At 37.8% G+C, this 19,542-nt stretch overlaps 1 long non-coding RNA gene across 1 annotated transcript; it reads left to right on the forward strand.

The window, feature by feature from the left end:
• Nucleotides 1–871: 871 nt before the first annotated feature.
• LOC117084873 lies at nucleotides 872–14,447 on the forward strand. Its single transcript, XR_004437725.1, has 3 exons — nucleotides 872–1,123; nucleotides 10,262–10,337; nucleotides 14,330–14,447. It is a non-coding gene; the product is annotated as an uncharacterized LOC117084873 (long non-coding RNA).
• Nucleotides 14,448–19,542: the final 5,095 nt, after the last annotated feature.

Here is a 19,542-nt window from a genome sequence, read left to right on the forward strand (position 1 = left end):
TATTATTAAGAATTCCTTGAATGAGATGAATGAAAAGAATGTTAATCTACTTCAATCTAGAAAAAAAATCCTCACATCCATAAAATGAAAGTAATGATTTCCAGAAGCAAATAATTTCTGTGCTGATGTTCTTTGAAGAATTAAGGTGCTGTCTGGTGCCCTGCTTGGATCGTTAGCCTAATGGGACTGATCAATCAGAAGGATAATGGCTAGATGGATATTTTTGTTGTTTTATTTTTAACGAATAAGAGATACTTATAGTCATTAAGATTAGAAAAAAAGATAAATAATGAATCACCTCAAATTACAGAATTTCCATATTTCCTAAAAAACTGACAGTGTGTCTGCCAATAATAGCCACATATAATATTTATGCAAGTCTGGCTTTCTGTAATGAGAAATTCAACAATTGCCACGGTGATATATTGGGAGGCAAGGAGGAAATACTGGTGACAAAGGGAGCCTTGAGTGGTGATGGCGTGCAGCATGATACCATCACCCCTTGGGCCTGGGATGCTGCCAAGATCTGCAGCACGATGCTTGTCCTCCTCCACCGTCATCCACACACACAGGAACCTTACTCTACAGAAAGTAATTCTTGCTGTTTTTCTTGATACACTTCTCAAAATATCTTTTAAATAACTTTGTTACAGTAGATGGGCCTACATGAGCAGGGCAAGAAAGTCCCTCTATCCCAACAGAAATGTCAGGTGACCATCAGATGATGGTCAGGCAGTTGTTAAGCTGTCTCTCTAAAAAACTAATTGGTTACAGCCAGTGCCATGGAAAGGCAGTCTCCTCTCAGCAGATGGAAACACCTGAACCTGGTGATCAGCCTTCCAGTCAGGTGTCAGGAGGTGGGCAAGTGGGCTCAAGCATGCGCAGTAAGAGGCAAAATGGCGGCGTTTCACTGGTCGATGACCTTGCGGGGACGTTTGGTACCGGAAGAACGCCTCAGATGAGCGTGCAGACAGCTCCGGAAAACACGCTGCACCTGTGGCCCCTGCAAGTGCCCGCAGGCCACTGCACAGGCAGACAGCCCACCCCAAGGCCAGAATCGGGGACAAGAGACGCAAGACCCCGGAAGCATGCCAGCCTCACACTGTGCACGTCATCCTTCCAAGTGAGCTTTGCTGCCTTTCGTGCCTGCTCTGAAGCTTTGTAGTAAACTCTCACTCCGGCTCTAAAACTTGCCACGGTTTCTCTCTCTGTCTTACGCCCCTCAGTCGTATTCTTTCTTCTGCGGAGGCAAGAGCTGAGGTTGCTGCAGACCTGCACCGACGGGCCGCTGCTAACAGTTTCTCAGACTCCAAGTTTCCAGTCTTCCCTGCACAGCTCTCTGTGACTTTTTCTTTCTGCGCGGTCTTGCACTTTACACACAGTTTTCTCAGAGGCACCTTCCTCCTACTAAATGTTCTAAGTTATTTTTCCACGATTTTCTTTCTCCTCCTCCTTCTTCCCTTGACTGTTGGGATACAGAAATATTTCACACAAATGATTTCTAATACAGTTGAGTAAGAAATCAGCTTACTTTAAAAGTCTAGAAGCATTCTTAGTCTGCTTTTCAATAATCGTCTTTTTCATATAATACTTACCTTGCCCTCTTTGGAAGCTTTGAGCCTGAATACAAATTAGAACAACACAAAATTCAAGTCCTTATGATAAAATTCAAACTTGTATTTTGGCTCAGTTAGCTGCTTTCTAGTACATTTAAGATCATAACATTTAGCCTACATTTAGTGGCAAAGGTAGTAACATTAACCTTGGGTTAAGTACAAAACATTAACCAAAAAATCTTGTAGTAGAGAATTGAGATGTTATGACTAGAAAGAAATTATGAAGATGTTATTTTCAGGGTATACGTGGAATTTAATTGGGCATTGACTTTTATCAAGAAGTATTAGCAATTAACTGTCATGTGTTTAAGAAATCAGTCTCTGTCCATATTATATGAGACAAGAACATGACAAAATATTTTAAAAAGCAAAAGATTATTATAAAAAATTATGCAGCAATAGTATTTTTAAAGAAAGCATATCTAAAGGGCAGTTTTGGGATATTTTATAGCAAAGTACTTCAACCATACCTCTAGTTATACAGAATTTTATCAAGAAACAAATCATATTTTAACATATCTAGTTTTAAGTTTTCCAAATACAAATAAATAAGGTATCTTAAAAGCATGACAATGTATTCTGTCATTGCTTAAAGCTTTTAATTGTGTGTAATTAGGGCTAGTAAAAATATAATAAGAAATAGTTTGGAAGCAAGCTGAACAAACATAGTGTTCATAAATGCATTTGATTTGATATTGACGTCAAGCAGTTCTACCAAAATGATTTAAGAACTTGAGAGATAAACTAATACGGTGGTCTAAAGGGAGTCTTGTCTTGTTCTGTACATATGAGTTCAGAGCTCTTTTTTATCACATCTGATTATTCTGCATGGACCACCGGGAATAGACCAAATTGGGGCCACTGATCCTAATTTATATCCTTTCTGACCCCTTTCTGAGTCTTCAATTCTTGCTTGCAAAAGACAGTATTCAAAATGTCCGTATCAAAATAATACTTTTATAGGTATTGTGTATTACCTATAAATACTTTATTTACCTATAAATACTTTATTTACCTATTTATTTACCTATAAAAGTATTTATAGTATTTATACTATAAATACTATAAAAGTATTTATAGTATTTATACTATTTATACTATAAATACTTTTATAGGTAATGTGTATTACCTATATTCAAGCATGCAGTTAGGGAAAGAAAGGGAGGGAAATTGCTAGTTAAACATGATCTTAAGAAATTCTTCCATATGTGGAAAAGTCATCAGTTCATCTGGCATATGGCAGTGTATACATATATATATACAGAATGCTATGTATACATTTATCCTACATTTATTTAACATCAAAACGTAAAAAGTTATTTCTTTATTCCTCTCTAAGCAAAAACCAGTAATAACAGCTCTGTAAATAGACTCTGGACTAACAGATCAAGGGAACAGGTTAAACCCCTTGCTTATTTGTCAGAATTCAAAGGACCTCACTTTAGCTAATCTGATTGGGCTAATTTGTGTGTAAATACAGATATGGATAGATAGAACTGTGTGTGTGTAAATATATATACACACACACACACAAACAATATTTTATGTAATATAAAATACATAGAGATAAATTAGAATCTATTCATTTAACTATATTCATGTTATATATAACATATATATATCACATTTTCTTTACCCGTTCATCCAATGATGGACACTTAGGTTGATCCTGTATCTTGACTATTGTGAATAATGGTGCAGTATATACAGGAATGCAGATGTCTCTTCAATATTCCGATTTCCTTTCTTTGGGGTATATACCCGGTAGTGGAATTGCTGGATCATATGGTAGTTCTATTTTTAGTTTGTTTAGGAACCTCCATACTGTTCTCCATAGTGGTTTTATTAATTTCCATTCCCACCAGCAGCATATGGGGGTTCCCCTTTCTCCACATCCTCAGCAGCATTTATTATTACCTGTCTTTTTGATAAAAGGTGTTTTAGTCGGAGTAAATCATTGTAGTTTTGGTTCGCAATTCTTTGACGATGTGTGATGTTGAGCATTTTTTCATATACCTGTTGATCATTTGCATGTCTTGTTTTGAGAAATGTCTATTCAGATCTTTTGCCCATTTTAAAAATCAGATTATTTATTTTCTTACTATTCAGTTGTTTGAGTTTCTATATTCTGGTTATTAATTCCTCTCAGATTGATAGTTTGTAAACATTTTCTCTCATTCTGTGGGTTGTCTCTTCACTTTTTTATTGTTTCCTTTGCTGTGCAGAAGTTTTTAGCTTAATGTTATCTGATTTGTCTATTTTTGCTTTGGTTGCCTGTATTTTTGGAAATCTTACACAAAAAAATATTTCCCCGGACCTATGTTCTGTAGCATTTCCCCATGTTTTCCTCAGTAGTTATGTGATTTCAGATATTAAATTTAAGTCTTCAATCCATTTTAATTTGGGTTTTGTATATGGCAAGAGCTAGGAGTCTAGTTTCATTCTTCTGCATATGGATATCTAGTTTTCCCAGGACCGTATTGAAGAGACTTGCCTTTCCCCGTTGTGTCTTCTTGGCACCGCTGTCAAAAATGGGTTGGCTGTAAATACCTGGATTTACATTTGGGTTCTCTATTCTGTTCTGTTGATCTGTGTGTCTGCTTTTATGCCAGTACTACACTGATTTGGTTACTACAACGTCGTGGTATATTTTGAAGACAAATTGTGTGATGCCTTCAGTTTGGCTCTTTTGTAGTTCCATATAAATTTTAGGATTGTTTTTTCTATTTTTTGGAAGGATGTCATTGGCATTTTCACGGGGATTCCATTGAAGCTCTACATTTTTGGGTAGTGTTGTCATTTTAACAATACTAATTCTTTTGGTGCAAGAGCATGACATATCCTTTCATTATTTTGCGTCCTCTACCGTTTCTTTTATCAGCGTTTGATAGTTTTCCTTGTACATATCTTTCCTAACTTTGGTTAAGTTGATTCCTAGGTATTTTATATTCTTTGTAGCTATTGTAAATGGGATTACTTTCTTGATTTCTTTTGTAGATTGCTTGCTGTTGCCACATCTAAATGCTGCTTATTTTGGAATGCTGATTTCTATTTCTATATCTAAATGCTGCTTATTTTGGAATGCTATTTCTATATCTTGTAATGGAGTTTTGGTGGTTATGACTATGCATGTCTTTGAACTGATTTGGTAGTTGAAAGGCATATATTTTTAAAACTTCTGGAATTAGAGAATTGATATTGGTAGATATTTAAACTCTACTTCATTTATTCATCTCATTTTATGAATGTGATAAGATACTAGAAAGCAAGTGGCTTCCAAGGAGCAAAAACTAATAAATTACAGAGACAAGACTCTAGCCTAACTTGTTTAACTTACAATAAAGTGATACTTCTCAACCTCACTTACAATAAAGCGGTATTGTATCTCCTCCAAAATTTATGTTGAAACTTAATTCTCAATGCAACTGTATCAAAAGGCTGGCCCTTAGGAAATCATCAGACCATGAGGCCTCCGCCCTCACAAAGAAAGGGCTGGAGAGAACTGACTAGCCCTCTTTTGTACTTTTTTGCCTTTCCCTCCCTTTTGGCATGTGAAGATACAGTGTTTGGTCCTCTGGAGAATGCAACATACAAGGCGCCATCCTGGGAGCAAAGACAGGGCTGTCACTAGACAATGAACCTGCCAGCCCCTTGATCTTGGACTTCTCGGTTTTCAGAACTATAAGAAATCAATTTCTATTGTTTATAAATTACTCACCCTGTGGTATTTTTTTATAACAGCACAAAACCTAAGACAAATTGGTATCACCAGAAATGGGTGTTGCTATAAAAATACCTCAAAATGTGAAAGTGTCTTTGAAACTGAGTAATGGGTAGAGCCTGGAAGAATTTGGACAGGCATGCTAGAAAAAGATTACATTGCTGTGAACAGTGCATTAAGGGTGATTCTGGTTCAGAAGAGAAGTGCAGTAGATAGAGCCTCAGTCTTCTTAGATATTACATACGTGGTCATGGTGAGAATGCTGGTAGAAATATGGACAGTAAAGCTGTTCTGATGTGTTCTTAGGTGGAGATGAGGAATCTTATGGGAAACTGTAGGAAAAGCATCCTGGTTATAAAATGGCAAAGAATATGGCTGAATTGTGTCTGTGTCCTAGTGTTTTATGAAAGACACAACTTAAAAGTGATAAACTAGGACATTTCATGAACGAAATATGTAAACAAAGCATTGAGGGTGTTGTATAGCTTCTCTTGACTGCTTATAGTAAAGTGCAAGAAAAAAGAAACCTGAAATCTGATCATTGCTGAAATCCATAATCAAAAGGGAAACAGAACTTAAAGATTTGAAAATTTTTGGCACAGCCAGATGGTAAAAAATAAAAAAGCGTGTTTGGGAGAAAACGCCAAGGGTGTGGCTAAGGGAGCATTTGATAAAGAGGTTAGTATGGGTAGAAGAAGGCCAAGCACTATTCATCAGAACAATGGAATAATTGCCCCAAAGCATTTCTGAATTCTTTGTGGCTGCCTTACCTATCATAGGCCCAGAATGCCAGGGCCTTGAGGGTTGAACTGTTTCAAAAGAAAGGCCCAGTGTGGCCTCACTGACTAGGGTTGCCGCAAGTCTATGTTCCTGGCATTTCAGTACAGTGCTCCTTGCCCACCCCAGCCGTGGCTCAAGTGGGCCCAGGTGTGGTTCAGGCCACTGCTTCAGAGAGCACAAGCAATAAATGGTGACATCTCCATGGTGCTGAGTTTACAAGCACACAGATTGCAAGAGCCATGGAGGCATCGATACCCCTACCTAGATTTCAAAGAATGGCTCAGAGACCTGTGGGGCCCAGTGTTTTAAACTTCAAAGGCTATGGTTTAAAACACTACACTCACAGGCAGGCCTACTGCAGACAGCCCCCCACGAGGGCAATGCCCAGCACAGCCATGGAGTCAAGGCCACCACAGAGAGCTCCCATTAGGGCAATGTCTGGGGGAGCTGTGGAGATGGGGTCACCTCCAAGACACCATGACTGTGGAGGCACCAGGAAAGCAACGCCAGCCTGTGAGAGCTGCAGGCACCTGACTCCATCCCCTGAAAGCTGCTGTGTGGACTACACCAAGCAAATCAGTGGAGGTGGGGTCCCTCAGTGACTTGGAGGTCCAAACTCTGTTCTAGTGTGTCCAGCGGGCAGGGCATAGAATCAAAGATTATTTCCAAGCCTCAAGATTGAATATTGTTTGACATGTTGCATTTTGGACTTGCTTAGGATTGTGTTTCAGAAGCATACAACTGTTTAACTTTACAGGCTCACAGTTGAAGAGCAAATTGCCTCAGGATGAATTGTACCTTGAGTCTCACCCATATCTGATCTAGTGGAGATTTGAATTTAGACTTTAAAGTTGAATCTGGCATGAGTTAAGACTTTGGGGCTATTGGGATGAAATGTGTGTATTTTTTACATAAGAAAGACACACATTTGAGGGGAGGGTCAAGAGCAGAATGCTACAGGTTAAATGTTTGTGTCCCCTACAAAATTCATATGGAAGCTTAATCCTCAAAGCAACTCTATTAAGAGTTAGGGCCTTTTGGGAGGTAATTAAGCTAAGAGGGCTCCACTCTCATGAATTGGTGACCTCATACAAAAGCTGAAGATAACTAGCAAGGCCTATTTTTGCCCTTTTGCCTTTTGCCTTGTGAGGACACAGCATTGGAGGTGCCATCCTCGAAACAGAAACCAGGACCAAACCAAACACCAAACCTGCTGGCGCCTCAAACTTGAACTTCCCAGCCTCCAGAACAGTGAGAAATAAGTCTCTGTTGCTTAGAAGTTATCCAGTGCAGGTGTCTCACTACAGTAGAACAAATGGATTAAGACACACTGCAATGCACTGCTTCACAAATGGCATTATATTATCCTATTAATATTGTTAATTTTGCTCTTTAAAGAAATGATAAAACGTGCTGAGCGCAGTGGCTCACGCCTGTAATCCCAGCACTTTGGAAGGCCAGGCACTTTGGATCACGAAGTCAGGAGATCGAGACCATCCTGGCTAATATGGTGAAACCCCATCTCTACTAAAAATATAAAAAATTAACCGGGTGTGGTGGCACACGCTTGTGGTCCCAGCTACTCAGGAGGCTGAGGCAAGAGAATCGCTTGAACCTTGAGGCAGAGGTTGCAGTCAGCCAAGGTCACACCACTGCACTCCAGCCTCAGCAACAGAGCAAGACTCAGTCTCAAAAAAAAAAAAAAAAAAAGATAAAATTAGTAGAATAAATCATTTTAATGAACATGTGATCTTGGAAATTTGCTCTGAAGCCCTTATATGATAGCAATATTAAAGCAGATTAAATACTAAGATAGGTGTGGTGTCTGAAATTATTTTTACATAAACTGGTCTCTCTAACTTTACTCAAGATTATTTTAACTAATTTTAGGCAGAGAAATACCCTAGTTTGAAAATATTTTTAGGTAAGGAAATTGCAAGCACCCATTTGGCAATGCTCTAACACAGGGCTTCTCAACCGTCACTATCCATGAACCCCCAGCCAAAACATGCGTGAGCACGCTCACACACACACACACACATGCACATGCACATACAAATCCTCCAAATCAACATGAGACAAGTCTCACATAATTCAAGAATGCTGTTTGGCCAACTTCAACCCTCAGACTGACAAGATGTAATAGTTAATGGAGTGTATCCCTTTGAAGCACTTTGTAAACCGAAAGAAACTGGACACAAAATGGTTCAGCTATCTCTTTGATAATTTTTATAGCCATGGAAAGACACTTCAGATTCACATAACCTTAAGCGTGTTCACGGAGCTGAGAGTCTAACGACATTATGTGGTAATAAGGAAGACTTCAGCGCGTTTCCTGACTTTACCAGTGAAAACATCCGACCTTGAGGAGGGCACTTAAAATACCACTGCATCCACTTCTTTTTTTTTTTAGACCGAGTTTTGTTCTTGTTGCCCAGGCTGGAGGGCAATGGCACGATTTAGGCTCACTGCAACCTCCACCTCCCGGGTTCAAGCAATTCTCCTGCCTCAACCTCCCAAGTAGCTGGGATTACAGGCATGCACCACCACACCCGGCAAATTTTTTTTGTATTTAGTAGAGACGGGGTTTCACCATGTTGGTCAGGCTAGTTTCAATCTCCTGACCTCAGGTGATCCATCCGCCTTGGCCTCCGGAAGTGCTGGGATTACAGGCGTGAGCCACAGCGCCTGGCTGCACAGCATCTATTTTTGTAAAATATGCGTAATTCCAGAATAGGTTTGTTGTGAGGACTGAAGCTCATAATATGTATCCTTTTAAAACTTTTAAAATGTTGAAATGCCTCAGAAATAAAAATATTATCATATGATGCAGTTTATTCATCCTTGTGAGAAAACACATGATAGGGGCTGTCAAGGGTGACTGGATCAAATGTGCCAGAGATTCAGGGCATTGGTTTATTGCAGTGAATTGCACAAAAGAATTATTTGAAATATAACATGCAAAGAAGTTATCAATAAGTAGCGTAATTTATACTTGCTAGTTCAATCCTGGACACAGATTAAGTGTTTAAAAATACAAATGCCTCACAGAGAAAAGGGAAATTAATGAAAAGAAAGGAAATTAATTGAAATGCAAGACAGGAGAAGACAGGAGAAGCACAGAAGTGACAGGAACCTATTGCACATGAGAATGAGGCTTTACTAGACAGACCCCAGTAATTCAATCACTTAATTCAGAATTCAATCACAATGCTAAACTTTCCAAAAGTTCACAAAGTAAAACTTTTGAACACTAACAGTGACACGGGTCCTGTTAAAACTTTCACAGGAAATACACATGGAGCAGGAACATAAACTGGTGAGTTTTTAATCAAGATAAATACATATGTCCACTCTAACTTAGTAACCTTCTATGTTTAACATGTTAAATACAATTTATTAAACACTTATTATATGCCAGGCACTGTTTTAAGTCTTTAATATCTATGGTCTCATTTCTTGCTGCTAATTGCCTAAGAAAATAGGTAATATCCCTACTTTAGCTTTGTGGAAACAGATGTTCAAAGCTCTTAGTCTCCCATCATAGCAAGTAGCTGAGCCAAGATGCACACGTGGTCCCTACAGTGTAAAGCGCTGCACTCACTTTTCTCTTCTGTACTATTCAAGTGATACTGTCATTATTCACAATTCATTTATTGTCTTTTGCACTTGTTTTAAGATCAGTTCAGGAGTATTTCGGTTCAAGTCCCACCATGAAAAAGAGAAACCACACCAGCATTTTAGTAGAGAGAATGGTTTCCAAGGCTATTGGAGACCTGAAAAGGCAAAAAGGTGGAAAGAGGATGCTTAGGATACACCCCCAGGACTGGAACAAAGGAAACAGAATGGGTTTATCACCACCTACAACCTCGGAAACTAGGCCCAGCAGGGCTGTGACCCAGAGCCCTGAGAAGTGGACTTTTCTTTGGAGGAGTCAGGGAAAGACCCTACAGAGCTGGGACTCAGATTTCAGAGGGGCGGTGCTACCTCGCTGGTGCTTGTTATCTCTAAGCTGGAGATGATAAGAACGGTTCTGGGAGTGTGGAAGAAAAAGTATGTCAACTACTAAACCAAATGCTGCCGTGGCTGTATTGACTTGAGTGCTTCCCTTTTCTCCACCTGCTGTCTTCCTGTCTCCCACTAGTGACTTGCAGCCGCAGAAGCAGATGGCAAGCAGTCCTACAGTTTCCAACCCAGCACCACTGAGCAGGTATATAAAGGTATGTTTGAGTTATGCAAGTCAGTCAGTTCCATTATTTTATAATTAAGCCACACTTTTTATTTGTTTAATTACTGTATGCTCAATTTATCAAATTTGATTAAATAACCTCTGGGTATTATCAAAAGATAAATCCACTTCCCAAAGATAAGGATTTGTCACCATGGAGGATATCCCCGTTTCAGACTACATCTATTTTCCAGGCAAAGTTTCAAATTCGTTTCCTCAGGAGACATCAAAAGATGTCTTCAGAGAAAAGACCTGCAGATACTGGCGTTAGGGGTTACATAAAGAAAAAGGGCAGCTCCCTCCTGAGTTCCCTGGAGCGAGTTCCCGAAAACAACCCAGAGTTTCCAATCAGCATCTTAGTGTCCAGGGACCAGCAGATATGTGAAAAATTATCCCATGAAGAAAGAGTGAGTCAAAAATAAAGCAAAATGTGGGGGCAGAGATAATTCAGGAAGCAGAAGAAACTGAAAAAAATGAGTATAAATTATCAGAAAAATAAAAACAAACTGTACTGATAACAACAGGAATGCCATGAAAAATGAACAATTAGAAAACAGTGACAACTAGAACAATTAAAAAGTCTTTGAAAATTAAGAAAAAATTATGATAGTCAAAAATTCTAATACAACAGGAAAAGTTTAGGAAATCTGTCAAGAAAAAAGAAATAACAACAAGGAAAAATATAAGACATGGAGAATCATTACAAGAAATTTCACTTTCTAGAAAAAATGGCACAAGAGTGGGAGACAGAAAAAACCTGGAGAAAAAGTTATAAAAGCACTAATACAGGAAAATTTCCCCAAACTCAAAAACTGAGTCCTCAAAATCCTTTTTAATGGCCAGGATAAAAAATGAAAATGTCTCACTTAAGGCATATAAAATTTAAAAGCATCAGCACTAAAGAGAAGCGTCTAAAATTTTCCATAAAAACCATAAATCACATACAAAAGAATGAGAATCTGAATAGCGCTGATAGATCAACACAAATCTTTTTTTTTCTTTTTTTCTTTTTGGCTAAAAGTCAATAGAACAACAAGGCCTGATAAATTTTAAAGAAAAAATAATGTTCAACCTTGAAATTTTGTTAATACTTTATTCTACAGCTGCACTGCTTTTAATTCACACTTCCTTTAAAAGTTCCTATCAGCTATGGCACAGGAAAACAGAAAGTAACTAGGAAAACGGAAGTCTGTGCTAGAATACGGTATATCCAAGTTAGGAAATTAGGAACACAGCCACAGATAACAGCACACAGCTAAAGCCGAGAGCAGCCAGTCCAGATCACAGCAAGTGAAAAGAGGCTCCAAAAACTTTTTTCTAATTAAGAGAGAGAGAGAGACTCAGTAGAAAAGTAGTTGCTATTTAGAATCATAGCCAAGAAGAATTAAGAAGACTAAGAACAGAATTAAGGATGTGAGAATGAATTATACAAGTGGAAGAACAGATGCATCTCCTTCAAAACAAACATCTACACAGTATAAAAAGAGTAAACATAGCATGCTAGCTGGCCCAGTGGTGAACAATATTTTCATCACTTAGTGATGTACAGCTTGCTAATCTACATTAAAAATGATATGATTCTATTGTGATAATCCTATTGCAAGAACGAGGGAGGGGCAAATAAGAGAACTAAATCTATATCCATCATCATAGAAAATCATTATGTAATATTTCAACATGCAAAATCAATAAATAACAATATAGGTTTCATGTTTAGAAACCGGGACAAAACTACAGAAGAAACAGCTGAAAGAGTTAAAAGTGGCTGCCTCTGTAGGGTGGTACTACAAGAAAAAAGAAGTGCAAGGTGCTATTGTGTACTGTGGTACGTTTCCAGTATGGGGCTGTTTATTTGTATGTTTGATCTGAAAAATCATTCCCCCCTCTCCGTGGCTCTGCTGTGCGTGGGAGGACTGTGAGGACCTGATCTCTGCAAACTACACTTCCCAGGATTCCTTGTGCATCGACGGCTGGCTCGTTTCAGCCAATGAGAGGCACCGGCAGAAAGTCAGCGCTGTCCCGTCCTGGTATATCCTGGTATATCTCCCCTTCTCTCTCTTCTGTGGTGCCACCTCCGGCCAGTGATACTCTCCCCGTAAGACACGAGGTCTCCCTGCCTAGTGAGGCCTGCAAAGTTCTCCTTCAGGCTTGGCAGCTCCAAGTCTTAAGCTACTCCCTTTGAACCTCCAACCTAGGGACAAAGGCAACTTCCAGCAGCAAGGAATCCCCTGGTGGCTCCTTAAGGTCTTCTAACACCTTTAAAAATAGTGTCCTAGGCCGGGCGTGGTGGCTCACGCCTGTAATCCCAGCACTTTGGGAGGCCGAGGTGGGTGGATCACAAGGTCAGGAGTTCGACACCACCCTGGCCAGAATGGTGAAACCCCATCTCTACTAACAAATACAAAAATTAGCTGGGCGTGGTGATGGGCACCTGTAACCCCAGCTACTTGAGAAGCTGAGGCAGGAGAATCATTTGAACCCAATAGACAGCAGTTGCAGTGAGCCGAGATCCTCCCACTGCACTCCAGCCTGGGCGACAGAGCGAGACTCTGTCAAAAAAAAAAAAAAGTGCCCTATGTTAAATAAATTCCCTCATATTTTATACTACTATTAATTCCAATTCAGTACTTTACATCAGCTTTGATTTTTCGAATGGCCCTGTGTGATACAAGTAACTGTGTAGTATTTTAATATACGAGTGTGTCAGAAAGTATTGACAGGGCCTCTGGACCAAACTCTACTCTCTTAACGATTTCTCAACTTTTAGACTTTTTTACTCGTCTCTTAAGTCAATTTAGTCATTCTCCTTGTCTGCTCACCCTGGATATCTGACCGGGTTCCTCATCCTCCACTATCCTCCAGATGATGTCTGATTGCCCTGGTCGGCCTCCAGCCAGCATCCTGGCAGGTCAGTTTGGCCACAGAGTCCGCCTTACTGCTAATGTTTCCTCTTCGTAATTTTCCATCCACCGAGCTCCCTCCCCTGCTCCTCGTTTATAAATTCTCAGTTTTTCTTATTTTTTTCAGAACTGAGCCCAATCTTGCTCCCCCACTGTAAGGCCCCATTGCAGTGGTCCTGGATCTATGACAAAAGTACCCTCTTGAACAAAGTCTCCCTTACTGTTTTTAACAAGTTTCATGAATACTTTTTTCTTAAACAGCATAATACGTTTCTAAAAGGTCAAATATGTATTTGATAGTGCTTTGTGAATTCTTAAAGAAAAAAATCAGAACAATGGCAGAATCACTTCAAAAGATCTTGGCCAGGCACAGTGACTCGCGCCTGTAATCCCAGTACTTTGGGAGGCCAAGGTGGTTGGATCGCCTGAGGTCAGGAGTTCAAGACCAGGCTGGCCAACATGGTGAAACCCCATCTCTACTAGAAATACAAAAATTAGCTGGGCATAGTGGCGCATGTCCGTAATCCCAGCTACTCGCCAGACTAAGTGGGGAGAATCACTTGAACCCGGGAGGCAAAGGTTTCAGTGAGCTGAGATCGTGCCATTGCACTCCACTCCAGCCTGGGCGATGGAGTGAAACTCCATCCCAAAAAAAAAAAAAAAAAGCGCACGCGCGAGAGAGATCTTATAGTCTTCTAAAGTGTCTACTTGTAATGAAATTCTCAAGAGTTCACTTATGGCTAGTTAAAAGCCATTGCATTGTTCTACAATACAGCAAAATGAAATACGTAAAATATTTTGTCCCCAAATAAAAGAGTACAGCTTACTTTTTCTAAGAAGTAATATTTATGAAAACTACACTTGTGTTTTTATTTTGTTCCCAGTGAAAATAAGCGCTTCAGCAGGCGATCCACTGAATATATCAGTGATAAATCACTGCTTCTTCCTAGGAGACTTCAGTGTCCAACTAAAGGGAAAAACCCAGCAGTTTTCCTATTACTACCATGTATTTAATTTGCATAAATAGTATTTTAAAAACAGTCTAGAAGAGCACATAATGAAAACCATGTCTCTGTCATTCCAGTGTGCTCTCTGTGGGTGACCAGTGTCAATGTCTCCTGTACCCTTTCGTCATCCGTTTATGTAGTTACAAGCATGCACCTACATTTTCCCAGAAAATGGGGATAATAACATCATTTACGGTAAGTACAATTTTTGTAGGGATTAAATAAGAGAAGGAAACAAAAATTTAATATATTAAGTCCTTAATAAATGATAAATATCAGTTATTCATATTTTCTCATTTCATCAAACTATCTACTACCAAGTATGGAAGTAAATTTATCTGGTCTCCTACTGAGGTTGTTTTCCAAGCTTCCAAGTTTCCAAAGTTTATAAAGTATATATAAGTATTATGTAAGTATTATAAGTGTATATAATACATACATATAAAATACATAGTGTTGTAGATTTAAGGGATTGTGCATTTTTACTTTTGTATTACAAAACAATCCTCCAAACAAAAAGCAGACACACACAAACTATATAAGAGGTGTGATAATGATGATAGATGTATAGATTTTAAGTGTAATATAAGTCTTCAAAATATGTCTTGTGGAACAGATACAATCTTTCATAGGTAAAAACTGAATCTTTAGTAGGTTAAAAAAAGACCTCGTATATCTACATAATTGTGTGTGTTGTAACACAAGCAGTGATGTGAAGCAGGAATTGGATTTGCATATTGACTCCCTGTCACGGTTAAGATGCTAGACTAATTGAAGGGAAAGAAGAGGAGGTGGGTAAACTGAAGTCACATTATAGAGGAAGTTGGAGCCAAATTTCTAGGTTGTTGGAGAAGGTAACTACAGATTCTGAAACTCTGGAAGATATAAATGCAATTTTTTGTAAGGACAATCATACGTCCTCTTCTCAGACTGATGATTTCCATTACATTTTAAAAGGCCTAAGCAACAACATATTTTTGGTAAGTCTGAGCATAGTTGCAAACCAACCAGTTTCTAATTATGAAAATTGTCATTTTCTTTCAAAGCAAAATGACTTAAAGGACTACAAATCAAGTTGTATTGAATAATCCAGGGTTTGCAATGTTTACTGTAATTCCGTTTTCTGTAATGGGTAGTTTTAATGGTCCTTTTATTCTGAGAATTAGTTCTATTGGTGCCAACATACTCTCAGCTCAAGCAGTAGGTTTGCTTTTTTATGATACTGAACAACAACTTGAGTGGAGCTAGCAGGCTAATTTCATATTCCAGACACATCTATCTATCCACTACTTCTTGGCTGATAATTTTTATTTGGAAATATACAAAGTGGTTTTTTTTTCCAAGCATGCAATGCTTCAGGATTAACTATAGTGGAGATGCTGTACAGTAGATGTCCAGAACTCTTTCATCCTAATTGAAACTTGGTACCCTTCGACCAACATCTATCTCCCCGTTCTCCCCCACATCCTGGCGACCACCGTTCTGCTCTCGGCTTCTGTGAGTTCAGCTTCTTTAGATGACATGCAGACATGAGATCATGCAGTATCTGTCTTTCTGTGTTTGACTTATTTCACTTAGCATAATGCCCATCCATGTTATCTCAAATGACAGGATTTCCTTTTACTGATTTTGTTCCCCTTGGAATTTATACCCAGTAGTGGAATTGCTAGATCATATGGTAGTTCTATTTTTAACTTGTCGAGAAACCTTCGTACTGTTTTCTGTAATGACTGTGCTAATTTACATTCCCACCAGCAGTGTAGAAAGGTTCTCTTTTCTACATCCTCCCCAACATTTGTTATCTTTTATCTTTTCATAATATCTATTTGAACAGGTATGAGGTGATACCTCATTGTGGGGTTACTTTGAGTTTCCCTGATTGTTAATGATGTTAAGCATTTTTTTTCATACACCTTTTCGCAATTTATGTCTTCTTTTGAGAATTGTATATGCAGGTTCTTTGCCAATTTTTTAGCTGGGTTACTTGTTTTCTGGCTATTTCGTTGTCTGAGTTCCTTATATATTTTGGATAGTAACTCCTTATGAAATGTATGCTTTGCAAGTATTTTTAATTCCATAGGTTGTTTTTCACTCTTGATCATTTCCTTTGCTATCAGAAGCTATTATTTTTAAACATTATTTATTTATTTTAATTGAGAAATAAATATGGTATTTATCATGTTTTAAAATGTGCATCCGTTGTGAAATAGCTAAATGAAGGTAACTAACATATGCATTACCTCACATACCTATTTTTGTGTGTGTGATGAGAACACAAAATCTGCTCTTAACAGTCTTCAGGAATACGATATAGTCATCCGTCGGTGTAGTTGGGAGATTTGGTTCCAGAAGCCCTGCTTAAAGCAAAATCTAGGAATCCTCAGGCTCCACATTCTGCCCTGTGGAACCCACGCATGGGAAAAGTCAGCCCTCAGTGTATCTGGGTTTTGCATCCCACGAACACTGTATTTCTGGATTGAAAATTCAGTATTTTCAATCCGTGTTTGGTTGCAGATGCAGAATCCTTGGATACAAAGGGCTGACTGTATTTATTGAAAAGATCTGCATAGAAATGGACCCACAGAATTCAAACCCGTGTTGTTACAGAGTCAGCTGTACATTGTTACTAACTATAGTCACCATGTTTTACATGAATGCTCTTCAACTTATTTGTCCTATCTTACTGAAATTTTGTATCCTTTGCCCAACATCTCCCCAAACCTCCATCTTTCACCCCGGTAACCACTATTCCACTCTCTGCTTCTTTGAGTTCAGTATTTTCAGATTCCACATATAGGTGGAATCATGTGGTATTTATAGTTTTGTGCTTGGCTATGTTACTTAATGTAATGTCCTCTTCCAGGTTCATCCAGGTTGTTGCAAATGACATGATTTTCTTATTTTTAAAGCTAAATAAGAGTCCATTGCATTTATGTACCACATTTTCTTTATCTGTTCATCTGTGATGGACACTTAGGTTGCTTCCATATCTAGGTTATTGTGAATAATTCTGCAATAAACATGAAAGTGCAGATATCTCTTTGACATACTGATATCATTTTCTTTGGATAGATATCCAGTAGTAAGATTGCTGGGTCTTATGATAGTTCTATTTGTAATTTTTTGTGAAGCATCCATACTATTTTCTATAATGATTATACTAATTTACATTCCCATTGACAGTGTGAAAGGATTTCCTTTTCTCCTGTAGGTTTTTAGTTTGATGCAATCCAAATGGTGTATCTTTGCTTTTGTTACCTGTGCTTTTGGAGTAATATCCAAAAAATCATTGCCTAGATCAATGTCAAAAAGTTTTTTCCCAGTTTTCTTCTAGCAGTTTTACAGTTTCAAGCTTTATGTTTAATCCATTTTAAGTTGATTTTCCCTATGATGTAGAAAAGATCCAATTTAATTCTTCTGCATGTAGACATCTAGTTTTCCCAATACCACTTACTAAAGACACTATCCTTTCTCCATTGTATATTCTTGACATTTTTGTCACACAGTAGTTGACTGTAAATATGTGTATTTATTTCTGGGCTCTCTATTCTGTTCCATTGGTTTATGTGTCTGTTTTTACAACACTAGCATGCTCTTTCAATTACTGTAGCTTTGTAATATGTTTTGACATTAGATAGTGTGGTGTCTTCAGCTTTGTTTGTATTGCTCAAGATTGCTTTGGCTACTTGGGGTCTTTTATAATTCCACATGATTTTTTAGTATCTTTTTCTTCTACTTCTGTGAAAACTGTCATTGAAATTTTTTTATGGATTACATTGAATCTATAGCTCACTTTGGATAGTATGAATATTTTAACAGTATTAATTCTTTCAATCCATGAACATGAGATATCTCTCCATTTATTTGCATATTTTTCTATTTCTTTTAACAGGCTTTTATAGTTTTCAGTGTACAGATCTTTTACCTCTTTAGTTAACTTTGTTGCTAGGTATTTTTAAAATGCTGTTGTAAAATTGCATTGTTTTGATTGTTTATTATCGAACAAGATAGACTAAAAATGAACTATCAATCAGTTTTAGTATATATAAACTTCTTCATTGAAGAAGAATTCAGATAGTTCATTGTTAGTCTATATAAACACTTTATATATACTTCAACATTTATAAACCTATACAAACACTATATACACTAACAACATTTATAAACTTGTATAAACACTATAAATACTAACAGTGAGCTAGCTGACTTCTTCAGATAGTATACATAAACACTACTAACTTTTGTACATTGATTTTGTAGTCTACAACTTTATTGAATTATTTATTACTTCTCAAATATTTTTGATAGGTCTTTAGGGCTTTTTATATATGATTATGATATCTACAGAAACCATTTTACTTCTTCCTTTCCAGTCTGGATACCTTTTATTCCTTTTATTTGCCTAATTCCTCTAGCTAGGACTTTTAGTGCTATATTGCATAGAAGAGGCATCCTTGTCTTGTTCCTGATCTTAGAGGAAAAACTTTCAGTTTTTCACCTTAAGTATAATGTTAGCTGTGAATTTGTCACATATGACCTTTATTATGTTGAGGTACATTGCTTCTATAACTAAAATGTTGAGAGTTTATTCTGAAAGGATGTTGAATTATGTCAAAAGGTTTCTCTTCGTCTATTGAGATGATCGTATGGGTTTTATCTTTCATTCTGTTAATATAGTCTATCACATATATTGATTTGCATATGTTGAACCATCCTTGCATCTTAGGGGTATATCCCACTTGATCATAGTGTAAGATCCTATCAATACGCTGTTGAGCTTGTTTGCTCATGTTTTGTTGAAGTTTTTTTATCTGTGTTCACAGGGTTATTGGCCTGTAATTTTCTTTTCTTATAGTATCTTTGTCTGGTTTTGTTATTAGGTAGTCCTAGACTCACAAATTGGCTGATAACTTTGATTTTGCTTTTTATTCTAAACCGCTACTTTCTTTCTTTTTAACCATATTTAACAATCAGAGTCACAATGTAGAACAGGTCCATCTTCCATCCCCCTCCAACTCTCCTCATGCCCTTCCCAGTTAATCCTCCTGTCACGACTTACAGGCGTGAGTCATCATGCCCAGCCTAAACCACTACTTTCAATAAAGAGTGAGAATAAAACAATCTATCATAATGTTTATGTTTCTTCATGCATATAGTTTATATAAAGAATGTATAATCATTTTTACATAAGCACCTCACATCTATATGAAATCCCATTTCTATTCCTATCTAAGTGACGTGGGTTTGTTTTTCTCAAGACAAATGGTTTGTTCTATTTTAATTTCTGTCT

Source organism: Trachypithecus francoisi, unplaced genomic scaffold, assembly GCF_009764315.1.
Source record: "Trachypithecus francoisi isolate TF-2019V2 unplaced genomic scaffold, Tfra_2.0 Lachesis_group1, whole genome shotgun sequence".
NCBI classification, from domain to species: Eukaryota; Metazoa; Chordata; class Mammalia; order Primates; family Cercopithecidae; genus Trachypithecus; species Trachypithecus francoisi.